Consider the following 11,375-nt stretch of genomic DNA (forward strand, 5'->3'; position numbering starts at 1 on the left):
ACACAATCACTACTTAGCAGTCAGATGTCCGTATGCACAAAGGCACAGATCCCTAAACAAGGCCATATCTGCAGATGAAACTTTTGTAGAAGCATTTTTAAAATTTGAACTAGGGCCTCATGACTACACCACGTTGTTCGAGAAGCTGCAAAAGGCTCAGGTGCAAGTGGAATGTAAAAAACACGGTGACATATATATTGCGATATATTGCGTCACCAAAAATTATTGAGGTCATGTACATATATTGCGCGATAAGTCGATATATTGATTATTGCGACAGGCCTACAGATCACACATGGAATGACACATGGAACTAGACCTAACCTGCAGTAATATCTGCAAACATCCATAAACATTGTTCTTATCACCTCCTTACTTTTAAATACCTCACTGAAAGTAAGTAGGCGGCTACACTAAAGAGAATCAACTGAACTGGAGGGTTTGTGTGGGTGAGACTGGCTTTCCAGCATGTTACTATCGATGGGTACCACAGTGAAGGATTTCCTTAGCTACACATGGTTGCCTAGGACACAGACTGACCTAGACACTTAAAAATAGCCACCTTCAGTACCGCCACGTTGAAGAGGGCCTTTTCAATCCTTTCCCTGTTAATGAGGTGAAACTCATTGTCTATGTGATTTGCTCAGTCATAACACCTTATGCTCACACTGTTTACCTGAAAAAATGCCAGAGACAAAGTCAATTCAAAGTGGTCTATCTGAGAAAAAGAGACTGCAACGTGCTGTCAAAGCTCCAAAACTTGCTGCCCTTTAAATGACTTTCGGCTCAAAGTATCTTAGCCATATCACTAAATCTTTGTTACCAAAGGAAGGCCATAACAAAGACATGCATAGGAGGACAATCGATTCAATGCAAAGTAAATTTTACCCCTTTTGGTACAAGCTTCAGCAGAAAGTATATCACTGCATCTTCATTTTCTCTGCTACTGAGGTGTCATGTTATAAAGGCATTCACAGGAGACGTATTTTGTGACATCAAAAGCATTTTCGAGGAGAGAGAACAGCTATTTTTATTTGCCTGAACCTAGGATCAAGAGAATTCAGAATCCAGACAATGTTATATGCAGGGCCCTTGTGATTTCCTAGCACGCATTACTGGCAATTCTCTTCAGATGTGCCAGAAACAGATTTCAGCCTTTATCTAATGTCAAGAGAAAGCTTGTGGCTGAGCTCATACAGCTGGAGATGTATATGCAGATACGAAGGGTTTGTCCCATTAAAAAAATGTCCCATCCTACTCCACTGCTAAAGACTAGTGAGGAACTTTTGAAGGTGCTGGATGGCCATTGAAAAGGACTATTTATGGAGTGTAATAAAATATATGCCAAAACAACTAAAGGACTAAAGGTATAGTTTATCCAAAAATTTAAATAATGATAAAAATCTGTATAATTAAAAGAAAAGTACCACAAAGACAAAAATGTTAAAGCACTAGTGTGTTCAAATAAATAAATAAATAAAAAGAAATGAATACTGTTATTCAGCAAGGATGTGTTAAACTGATTTTTTTTTTAAGTGATAGTAAAGACTTACAGTATATTGTTAGAAAGATTTCTATTTTGAATAAATGCTGTTCTTTTTAACTTTTTATTCATCAAAGAATCTTGAAAAAAAGTATCACAGGTTCCAAATAAATTATTAAGCAGCACAACTGCTTTCAAAATTGAGTATCAAATCAGCATATTAGAATTATTTCTGAAGGATCATATGACACTAGACTGGAGTAATGACTGGTGAAAATTCAGCATTGCATGACAGGAATAAGTTCAATTTTAAAATATATATTAAAATAGAAAACCGTTATTTTAAGCTGTAATGACATTTCACAATATAATTTTTTTTTCTGTATTTTTGATCAGATAAATGCAGCCTTGATGAAAAGAAGAGTACGGTGGCCGAGAGAGAGCTCAACGCACTGCAACTTAAGAAAACACATCTGTGACGAGAGGGGCGGGGCCGAGAGCCGTGGGAACGGAGCGAGGCCGGTGGAGTAAATGCTAATGCACGACACCTGCGCCACTCACCGGTCTCGAGTCCCACGGAGGAGCTCCGGAAGGATAAAAGGAGGAGTGACGACAGTGTTGGACGAGTCCAACCAGTCCTCTCTCGTCCAACACTGTCGTCACTCCTCCTTTTATCCTTCCGGAGCTCCTCCGTGGGACTCGAGACCGGTGAGTGGCGCAGGTGTCGTGCATTATCATTTACTCGTACTGCAAATACAGAAACGTGCTGCAAAAACTCTCAACACAACCAAATACAGAAACGTGCTGTAAAAACAGAAACGCCCTGCAAAAACTCACAACACAACCAAATACAGAAATGCACTGCAAATACTCTCAACACAACCAAATACAGAAACGTGCTGTAAAAACAGAAACGCGCTGCAAATACTCGCAACACAACCAAATACAGAAACGCACTGCAAATACAGAAACGCACTGCAAAAACTCGCAACACAACCAAATACAGAAACGCACTGCAAAAACAGAAACGCGCTGCAAAAACTCACAAAACAACCAAATACAGAAACGCGCTGCAAATACTCACAACACAACCAAATACAGAAACGCGTTCCAAGTAGCACAGACCACAACGGATTATAGTAAAAGAGTACAGTCATGGCCAAAAGTTTTGGCAGTGACATAAATTTTGTGTTTTGCAAAGTTTGCTGCTTCAGTATTTGTAGATAATTTTTCCACACGTTTCTATGGTATACTGAAAAACAATGACAAGCATATCAAAAGTTTTAAAGGCTTTTATTGGCAAAAAAATATAATGAGTCAATATTTACAGTGTTGACCCTTGTTCTTCATAACCTCTGCAATTTGCTCTGGCATGCGGGATATTAGCTTCTGGGCCAAATCCTGACTGATGGCGATCCATTCTTGCCTTGTTAGTTCTCGGAGTTGATCACAATTTGTGGGCTTCTGCTTGTCCACTCGCCTTCTGAGGACTGACCACAGGTTCTCTATGGGATTGAGATCCGGGAAGTTGCCTGGCCAAATATCCAAAATCACTCTACACAATAATCTAGAAACAATGTGAATGAACACCACAACAGCTTAAGCAGCAAACTTTGCAAAACACAAAATTTATGTCACTGCCAAAACTTTTGGCCATGACTGTTGTAATGATGCTTTTGGCATTTACTATTACCAATTGTTTTTTTGTTTTTTTACCATTTAGGTAACCACACAAATACCATGGTTAAACTATGGTTAGTGTAATTTGTCGTTTTTCAGCAGTGAATACTATAAAGTATTACACAATTAGATTGATGAGCAAAGCTGATTTCTCACGTGGACAAAAATCAATCGGCACTCATTGAGGCTTTGATAATCATGGTCAGTTATTAGGAGTATTCATATTTCCAAAGCACCCATTACAGCATCATATTACACACCATAAGCAAACCACAGTGTTATTTTCATTGCAAATCTATTTAAGCCTCCTGTTCAACCCTGCCATTCACATCACACATTGCCTCTTAACAGAAGCCCTCAGAAGCCCTCTGAATAATTTGATCATCTCACACTGGCCATTTCTTACCCTTCCAAAAAGCCTGAACACCCTCAGGCAGCCATTGGCCAAGGCCAAGCTTGAATCGCTCAGTGAATGGAGTGACCGCTGACTTCAAACTGACAAGCAGATGTTGGCTGACGGCTGCTTTCCTTATTCAATACCTCCTTAGAAATCCACCACTCCAGCCTCAGGGAGAAACTTTTCCCATCTGAAATCTGTTTCTTTTGGCACCGCAAGGACATGCACCATCCCATGTCCTTCACTAGTGAATATCCTGAGGCTTTTATGTGAAATACAGCAGAAAAAATGGCCACTGGCAATTTGTCTACACTTCAATAAACATTTAGGCCTAAATTTAAGATCTGTGTTTTAAATACACAATGACAAGGTTCATACATTTATTTTCAATAAATATAATTTATCATTGTTTTAATCTCATATATTTCAACTAATTACTAACTAAATATTACTTGTTCCACAGCTAATTGTTTTTATAGTAAACAGATTTATGTCTGAAAGGAAATAAGCATACATTTATTAACTGTATTTTAAATACTCAATAACAAGGTTTACATATTTACCATCTTATTAAGCTATTTGAATGAAAAAAAAAGATTATTTAAATAAAATCAAATATGTAAATAGTTAATCTCGACTGTTTCTTAGCCATTTAATTTATGTATGGCTGACAAATATGCATCACTTTCAACTGTCTATTTTTTCTTATTAAACTCATAAACATATTATTGTTTAGGTTATTATGAACACTGTGAAATCCAAATGAGTAGGATTTTATGCAATTTTATGCAAATCTTAAATTTGATAGAGATTATATTGAGTGTAGTGTAACATAATATAATGTATTGTACTGTATGTGTACTATAATATTATGAAATATAAATGTGGGGGATCGTCAAAAAATTAAATAGAATATATATGTGTGTGTGTGTGTGTGTGTACAGGTTTTTCGATACTGGTGGGGACTTAAACTTGAATACACACCAACTCATGGGGACTTGTGTCACCGTGGGGACCTAAACTGAGGTCCCCATGGGTACAAAAGCATATAAATCATACAGAATGAGTTTTTTTGAGAATGTAAAAATGCAGAAAGTTTCCTGTGAGGGGTAGAAAATACAGTTTGTACAGTATAAAAACCATTACGCCTATGGGGAGTCCCCACAAGGATAGTGCACCAGACTTGTGTGTGTGTGTGTGTGTTTTATTTATTTATTGTCTCAGATTGATGCACAAACATTGAGTTGATAAATACTCAGAGCAACTGTAGCAGCACATTTAAACTAAACTATACAATTTTTCTTCTCCAAGCATTAGTAAACCAAGCACATGATCTGCAGTGGCAAAATGTGCCATTCATTCTGAGCCCAGGAGTGAATGACAAGTGACAGCCAGGTTTCATCATGAAATAAGCTCTCCCCGGCCTTATCAGTGCAACAGAACCAAGTGAAAATTTGATTTAGATGTATATGCACCTCAGTGTATGTGTTATCAAAATATAGACTCAGTTTGTAAACACCACTGACTGAAACAGATCTTGATAAGTTTGAATTCAGAAGACAGAATTGATGCCAGATTTGTAATGGCAGTACACTGATGAACTGCTGGGATTTCAATATCTCTCCCACAGGTAGGGTTTCACGGTAAAAAAAAAAAAAAAGTAAAAATACATGAAAGCCTGTTTTTAGAATTAAACCTGAATGCATTATTTTTCATATATAATCTTCTAAATCAACGGTGTCGACACTGTTGCTCCTTTTTATTATTGATAGATTTTTTTACCCATAACATACCCATTTTGCCTAATAACATCAGGCAAAGGGACTGTCAATACAAATTAGCCATTGGGCTAACTTGGGAACATCATTTACATTTATCTGAATAAATGTACACTGTCCCTTTTTGAAATAAATAAAATGAAAATAAATTACATTTCTGAAAATCTGTGGAGTGAGAATAGAGAGTTTGTCAAAGTATTTCTCTCTTACCTATTTATATAAACAATAATTTAATTATTTTTAATCATTATTTTGACATCTATTCCATGCATATGATCATTTGCTGATTACCATTCTATGACCCGGCTCGATTTAAAGGGATAGTTCACCCAAAAATGAAAATTCTGTCAGCATTTACTCACTTAAGTTGTTCCAAAACCTGTATAAGTTTCTTTCTTTTGTTGATCCCAAAAGAAGATATTTTGAAGAATGTTGGTAACCAAACTATAGAAGTCAATGGCTACTAGCAATTTCAAAATATCTTCTTTTGTGCTCAACAGAGGAAAGAAATTCATACAGGTTTGGAACAACTTGTGTAAATAAATACACATTTTCATTTAGGGGTGAACTACAGTGGGTATAGAAAAGAATCACCCCCTTAAAATTCTTCTAAAGTCTTTGATTTTTTTTTTTTTTGTATCCATCTTCTGAATTGTGCCTGTCCACAACGTTATCCCAGGTTGTATATTTCAGGCAGCAAAGCAACAAAATGTGATTATTTTAAAGGGTGTGATTATTTTCTATACCCACTGTATCCCTTTAAAGTGATCCAGTAAATGTTCCCAGTATATGCAAAGCTATACATCCATTCAGTTTGGTGCTGAGCCAATCCTGCTCACAGGAACCACAGCTTATTGATCCTGTACCATCTCTAAAGTTAGATATCTAGCAGATAAACATCAAAGGCTATCATAATCAATCAAAATCAACATATTTGCCAAAAATGAAAATTGCAATGAGCCATTGTCTCTCCCCGGGAAATGATTGCAATCCGTAACAGGTGAGCAGAAAGGAAAAGCAAACTGAGGATGAGATCAATACGTAGTTCAAAGAACCAAGGTCTGAGGGCAATCAGTTGTGGCCAGGCTCATAGTCAGCCAGAAAAAGAGTGAAGCCGGAGGGACCTTTCCACCTTTTCTGTAGGGAGTTGTGAGCTGGACAAGGATCCGATCACAGACAGACAGGACCTTTGCCTGCTCTGCAGGGTATTAACTGTGTTTTGTGATGGCGATGATCTGCTGCGCTGACTAATCCCCACATTCTTTCATATAATTGTTACCTATAATCCACAGGATTTTAAATGGCACATGGAAAATTAGGTGCAGCTAAAGCGACCTGCTGTGTTGGGGGAAATTGACCCAGTCTATCCTCAATTTTCTCCTAGGCCGTTAATTTATTGTGTAAATGTTGTGCTACTGGAGTGGTGGTGTATGGGGAATGTGAATGAAGCCTTGAGAGGACCAGATCTGTACCTGTGCAAGCTCTTTCCACAGAAATCTATACATTCGCTTACCTGTAGTAAAGTTTAGTCAGTTTATCAGAATCAGAATAACCAAAACACAAACAAATACTTTTTTTAAGACAATCAATGCCATCTTAAATGTATTAGCCACAATAATTATTGAGCAGCCCAGCAGGAATTCTGGCACCACAAACAAGCGATAACGGAAGAGAGTTTGTCCCTGTTTGACAATGGTTTTGGAACATCCTGTGCATAATAATGATTAAGCTCTATTTTGCTAATCCACCATCACAGCGTGAACTTGAATAATAATGGCTTGATTTAATTGCAGGTAAATTACACACAGTATTTCCTGTCCATTACAAGTTGGTTTGGATAACGGAAGAGAGTTTGTCCCTGTTTGACAATGGTTTGGAACATCCTGTGCATAATAATGATTAAGCTCTATTTTGCTAATCCACCATCACAGCGTGAACTTGAATAATAATGGCTTGATTTAATTGCAGGTAAATTACACACAGTATTTCCTGCCCATTACAAGTTGGTTTGGTAGTTAGCTGATAATGGTTTTGCATTTATTAAAGTACACAAATGGTGTATGCCATTAAAGATAATTACAGGGATAAATAAAGCAGAGTACACAAAATCTATTACAAGTTGAAGAGTGTGCTACATCATAATCTAAATTTCAGTAAGGACCAAATAGCATAGATAATATATCTTAATTTGTATCTGTAATACTCTTTGTTTAATAGATAACTAAATTAAACTTACATGTTAATGAATATTTAAATAATAACTAAAATCATTTATATATTTATTAACATAATTATTGGTTAAAAAATAATAATTAATTAAATTATATTTAATAATACCGGTACTTAACTACATCATGATCTGAAAGTGGAGAAATCAATCAGCCTCGCTCATGAATAGATTATTAGATGGCATAATCTTAAACCAATAGTCATAAATGATTTACTGGAAGGCAGGTAAGTGGGCATCATTCATTAGGATTATGGTAACACTTTACATTTGTTAATATTAGTTAATGCAGTAACTATCATAAACTAACAACGAAAAAATATTTTATTAGCAGCATTAATTTACCTTCGTTAATGTTAGTTAATCAGAATGTTTATATTCATTTTAGTGCACAGCACAGACCACGTCAGTAAGAACTTGGTCCTTTGTTCACTTCATTTTACCATGTATTTGATAGTAATGTTGCACCACACAAGTGTGAGTAACTGTATTTATTATGTGGTCACTATTGCTTTGTCTGTTATTACAGATCGTTTGATATGGTCTGAGACTCTGAGTATTTATGCATTTTTAACCTAAATCGCAGCAACGTCCATATATGAAAAACTGCAAAAATGTTAGCTAATCATAGTAATGGGCGTTTACTTCCGAGTCTACAATCCGCCACGCCTATTCAAACAGAGCGTTCCGATGAGGGGGGCCAAAACAGGACAGAAAATAGCCTATTACTTAGTATTTTGATGTAAAAAATCTTGATAACATTATAAGTGGACCTCAGAGAACAGTACAAAATAAAAAACAAACAAAGGCAGTTCATGACCCTTTTAACTAATGTTAACATACAACTTTTGATCTTAAAAAAAGTGTAAGAGTAAATGCTGAGATTAGCATCAACTAAGATGCTGTATTAAAAACTGGTTAGTTGATGTTAACTAATGTAGTTAACTAATGTTAACAAATGAAACCTTATTGTAAAGTGTTACCAGGATTTTTCCTTACTGCTTGCGACTGTTTGAGCAACTTCCAATGCAGCCTGTCGGCAGATGCTCCTGTCTTTAATCGGTTGTTTTTATGTGGCTGACAAAAAATTTTTGTCTTAAAAGATAATAATTATTTTCCCCCAAAATTCTAAAAGCCGCTGTGGAAAGGTTACAATGGTTACTATGTCCTTGTACGTCAGAGGCAACCCATGCAGCACGATGACGCACTAGAAGTGCATTTAGTGATTCAATTCCACAGCCAAAAACCCTCCCACTGGAATCAGTGCTGTGGCTTATGCGTAGGTGTTTATTCATTTTCTAGAGTTTCCACACTATGTAATACGGCAGTGGCCAAACAAAGGAAAGCACAAACAGCAGGATCGGAGCATGATGGGAGAACGGATGCCTTGAGGAGGGAGTTGTTGAGTCCTGAACATTATCAGATCTCATTAAGATCTCCACTACAACTATTATATGACAAATAAGCAACAATGTATACTGATTTAATATATACTTTAACAATATATTATAATTTTTATGTTTTTGTTGAGTAAAATAGTTTATATTTACTAAGGTGGATGGTATAAAGGCCAGTTGCAGAAAATAAAAATGCTATTTGCTTTGTTGGCTGAGCTGGTCCTATCACAGATGTGCAAATAACCTGCCTGACAATGTTATTGTATGTGTGGCATTACAAGAAAATGAAATTGTCATGGACAATAAATGAGATATTGGGAGATGGAGAGACACAGTGTCACACAGCACAAGATAATAGATTAATGTAAGCATATTTAATGTATTTCGCACTCCCTTTGCATTCTGACAACTCATAAAGCCCACACAATAAACCAAAATGAAAAGATAGGAAGATTACAATAAGTTATATATTTCATGTTAATTGACTTCCATTCATGCAATTGCGAACGCCTAATTCCTCTGAGAAATGAAACATTTTTGTTACCTCTTTAGGCTGAATATGCAAATAAATGATGTGAATATGCATGACTGGGTTCGTTCCGGAGGTCACGACCTCTGTTCCATTCAGATGCCAGTCTAAAAAGAATGCCAATGTTCCAAACTTAAACTTAATGTTTAGACCTTGGAAACTTTTTAACACTCTTGAATATTATTGTCTGCTCTGAATTGTAAGAAACATCTCCCTTAAGGCTTTAAAACAGCCCTTAACACACTGTTAGGGGACATATCGATCAATAGCTGCTGTTTCTTCAGGTGGTTGTTTGGCAGCTACTCATTATACAACAATTCTCTCTTGCACTCAGAGCCCTGGGCTGTAATAATTGGGAGTGAATACACACACTGATTTTCAAGGATGAATCTGATGTATTGGGAACCAAAGACAGAATGGAGCTCCAGAGGAATTTAACATCCATTTGAAGTGATCTGTCGCCATCGTCCACATTTACATATGATTTCTATTGAAGTGCACATAAATATGGAACAAGCTGCTGCTTTATTTATGTTTTTATTACTACAGTAGATAAAGGCAATGAATTTTTATGATGAACTATTATATCAAGTGCCAACTACTGTGCAAAAAACATAGATGTTCTTCTCCTCTGCCGCTTCCTATGTCTCATTTTAAGTCTTCATTTTTTCTCTCTGTCTCTCTTTTTTTCTTCCTCTGTCTTTCCCCTGAAGCTTTTCTGTGCCTCAGGGGAGATGAAGCTTAAGCAATGGACTCACATCTCAGAGGGATAGCTAGTGGCCCTGCTTTCAACTCAAACCTACAGCCATATGTCACCTATGGGACTAAACTATAACTGTTGAATGTGAGTGAAATAGAGAAAGTGAGAGTGACTTAGAAAAAGAGAAAAGGAGACACTAAAGGCCCCGATATGCTTCAAGCAAAATCGAAGAACAAACTGCTGTGACGTCATTTCAAACAAAATCCAGCCAAAATGAAGTTCATTTTGTGTTCCGGCTGCAAAACACCTTCGTACTACCATTGGTCCGTGATGATTATGTCATAGGAGGTGTGTGCTGAGGCTCCGCCTTCTTTCATGTGGAACTATTCTCAGGGCTCATTTCGTATGTTGAGTCCTTGGAGGTGAGATGTCTGTGGGTAAAATCATGAACGCAGTGGAGAGCCACTTTATAGTAGCAAATTAAGTTGTGCTTCTGATGAAATGAGACACTGACACTGTTTTTCATGTTTAATACTGCTGATGACACTGTTTTTCATGTTAATACTGCTGATTGCTTTTAAGCAATATATTGAATAAAGTGCCATGTAAATACATGTGACGTGACATCATGGGAGTGCTAATTTGCAGAGCTTGTGCAAACATACCTATGTTGCTATGATCAGATTTTTATTAAAAAAATTATTGCTGTTTTCTCCATTTTTGTTGTGTTTATTTTGTTACTGAGAGGCAAGCGCACAGCACATATTTACATATTTATATAAACGTTGCTTTCATCAGAGTGGGCAGCGTCGGGATGTTTGCTAACAGTATACCGCTGCTCACGTATTTCGAACTTCGTTTTACCCCTAAATGAAAAACGAAAAGGAACTTCGTTTTGAGTATATCGGGGGCCTTTAAGGAATAAAAGTTCACCCCAAAATGAAAATTCTCTCATTATTTATGCAGTTTTATGGAAAATAGCTGCATGAAGATTCTTGAAAAATTCTACCTGGTCTCATGGCATAAACGTACCTGGGGGCACTTTTTAGCGAGACGTGAAATACGTACCAATAAGTACATATCACTGCAGTTTCCAAAATAAATGAACACTAGAGGCAGTAAAACTCCGAAACCTTTTATTCCTTTTCACACAAATTTACAGAGTTTCGATTAATTAAGCGTAA

The 11,375-nt window shown here is 36.6% G+C and overlaps 1 pseudogene; it reads right to left on the reverse strand.

Moving 5' to 3' along the window:
* The window catches only part of LOC107716967 (gamma-aminobutyric acid receptor subunit gamma-3-like), a 118,450-nt pseudogene that overhangs the window by 75,442 nt on the left and 31,633 nt on the right, over nt 1–11,375 (reverse strand).

The sequence above is a fragment of the Sinocyclocheilus rhinocerous genome, unplaced genomic scaffold (assembly GCF_001515625.1).
Source record: "Sinocyclocheilus rhinocerous isolate Xijiao unplaced genomic scaffold, SAMN03320098_v1.1 scaffold3102, whole genome shotgun sequence".
NCBI classification, from domain to species: Eukaryota; Metazoa; Chordata; class Actinopteri; order Cypriniformes; family Cyprinidae; genus Sinocyclocheilus; species Sinocyclocheilus rhinocerous.